The 2,500-nt window shown below is 53.8% G+C and overlaps 1 non-coding gene across 1 annotated transcript in view; it reads right to left on the bottom strand.

Moving 5' to 3' along the window:
- The window catches only part of LOC146143758 (small subunit ribosomal RNA), a 1,811-nt gene extending 322 nt beyond the window's left edge, over positions 1-1,489 (bottom strand). The window contains exon 1 of the ribosomal RNA XR_014500418.1: positions 1-1,489. This exon is cut by the window's left edge and continues 322 nt beyond it. This is a non-coding gene — a ribosomal RNA (small subunit ribosomal RNA).
- Positions 1,490-2,500: the final 1,011 nt, after the last annotated feature.

Here is a 2,500-nt window from a genome sequence, read left to right as displayed (position 1 = left end):
GATCCGGTCAGTGTAGCGCGCGTGCGGCCCCGAACATCTAAGGGCATCACAGACCTGTTATTGCTCAATCTCGTGTGGCTAAACGCCACTAGTCCCTCTAAGAAGTTAGACGCCGACCGATTGGGTCGCGTAACTAGTTAGCAAGCCAGAGTCTCGTTCGTTATCGGAATTAACCAGACAAATCGCTCCACCAACTAAGAACGGCCATGCACCACCACCCACAGAATCAAGAAAGAGCTCTCAATCTGTCAATCCTCACTGTGTCCGGGCCGGGTGAGATTTCCCGTGTTGAGTCAAATTAAGCCGCAGGCTCCACTCCTGGTGGTGCCCTTCCGTCAATTCCTTTAAGTTTCAGCTTTGCAACCATACTTCCCCCGGAACCCAAAGACTTTGGTTTCCCGCAAGCTGCCGGAGAGGTCGTAAAACTAACGCCCCCCGATCGCTAGTTGGCATCGTTTATAGTCAGAACTAGGACGGTATCTGATCGTCTTCGAACCTCTGACTTTCGCTCTTGATTAAAGAAAACATTCTTGGCAAATGCTTTCGCAGTCGTTCGTCTTGCGCCGATCCAAGAATTTCACCTCTAACGGCACAGTACGAATGCCCCCGTCTGTCCCTCTTAATCATTACCTCGCGCTCCGAAAACCAACAAAATAGAACCGAGGTCCTATTCCATTATTCCATGCACCATTATTCAGGCGAATCGCCTGCTTTGAACACTCTAATTTTTTCAAAGTAAACGTTCCGGCCGCCGCCGACACTCAGTCAAGGGCACCGGCGGAGAACCGGAGGTGAGGCCAGGACGGCCAGTACACGCCTTGCGACGGACCGGCCGCCTGCGCCCAAAATCCAACTACGAGCTTTTTAACCGCAACAACTTAAATATACACTTTTGGAGCTGGAATTACCGCGGCTGCTGGCACCAGACTTGCCCTCCAATGGATACTCGTTAAAGGTTTTAAAGTGTACTCATTCCAATTACAGGGCCTCGTTTAGAGTCCTGTATTGTTATTTTTCGTCACTACCTCCCCGCGTCGGGAATGGGTAATTTGCGCGCCTGCTGCCTTCCTTGGATGTGGTAGCCGTTTCTCAGGCTCCCTCTCCGGAATCGAACCCTGATTCTCCGTTACCCGTAAGAACCTCGGTAGGCCAGTACCGTACCGACGAAAGTTGATAGGGCAGACACTTGAATGATCCGTCGCCGGTGCGAGACCGTGCGATCCGCAAAGTTATCCAGAGTCACCAAAGGTTGCGGGCCGAAGCCCGGTCGGTTTTTGGTCTGATAAAAGCACGCCTCCCGCGAGGTCGGCGCTTCACGCATGTATTAGCTCTAGCATTTCCACAGTTAACCACGTAAAACGTACGATCAAATGAACCATAACTGATTTAATGAGCCATTCGCAGTTTCACTGTACGAGAGCTCGTACTTAGACTTGCATGGCTTAATCTTTGAGACAAGCATATGACTACTGGCAGGATCAACCAGGTAGCTACTTTAGCGTAGCCCCGAAAGGCCGACGAAGGAGGCGCCGCTGATGCGGCGCCGTCGCTCGGTCGATGCGAAACCCGAAGGCTTCTCCGTTAAAATTTCGTTCTTTGCTCGGCTGCCCGAACTCAGAAAACCGTCACCGCCCGTCGCACCCGCCGGAGTAAGACTTCGTCGGCAGGCCTTTCGACCGCCACGTCGCCAACACCGGCGCGAGCGCAACGCACGCCAGACAACTTCGCCGAAGCGACCGCTCAGAACCCGACAAACTGACACTCGGCTCTTCGCGCAGCAGCAACATCTGCCCAGCGAGCCAATCGCCTTTTCACCGATTCTTTACTTGTCGAAGCTTGTCAGCTCCCACAAGTATAGCAAAGATGAGTGTTGTCCCTGGGGTCTTCCGTTTGAAATTCTAACGTAAAAAAAAGGTGCACGATTGCGCCAGGTGTTGAACTATTGCGAGGCATATCACACGCTCGCGCGGCCTATACAGGCGCTTGCTCGCGCGCGCGGGCCGAAATATGTTCAATGTTCGCGCGGCCTAAACAGTCTCATGCTCGCGCGGCCGAAATGTACTCAATACTCGCGCGGCCTATACAGGCTCTTGCTCGCGCGGCCGAAATGTACTCAATACTCGCGCGGCCTATACAGGCTCTTGCTCGCGCGGCCGAAATGTACTCAATACTCGCGCGGCCTATACAGGCTCTTGCTCGCGCGGCCGAAATGTACTCAATACTCGCGCGGCCTATACAGGCTCTTGCTCGCGCGCGCGGCCGAAATATGTTCAATGTTCGCGCGGCCGACATATATTCAATGCTTGCGCGGCCTAAACAGGCTCATGCTCCCGCGGCCGAAATATACTCAATGCTCGCGCAGCCTAAATAGGCTCTTGCTCGCGCGCGCGGCCGAAATATATTCAAAGCTCGCGCGGCCTAAACAGGCTCATGCTCCCGCGGCCTAAATATGCTCTTGCTCGCTGGGCGGAAATATGCTAAAGCCCGAGTGCGCGAAAAA

The sequence above is a fragment of the Ascidiella aspersa genome, chromosome 5 (genome assembly GCF_963924565.1).
Source record: "Ascidiella aspersa chromosome 5, kaAscAspe10.2, whole genome shotgun sequence".
NCBI lineage: Eukaryota > Metazoa > Chordata > Ascidiacea > Phlebobranchia > Ascidiidae > Ascidiella > Ascidiella aspersa.
The sequence above is the reverse complement of the archived record's forward strand: the minus strand, read 5'-3'. Positions and strand labels throughout refer to the sequence as shown.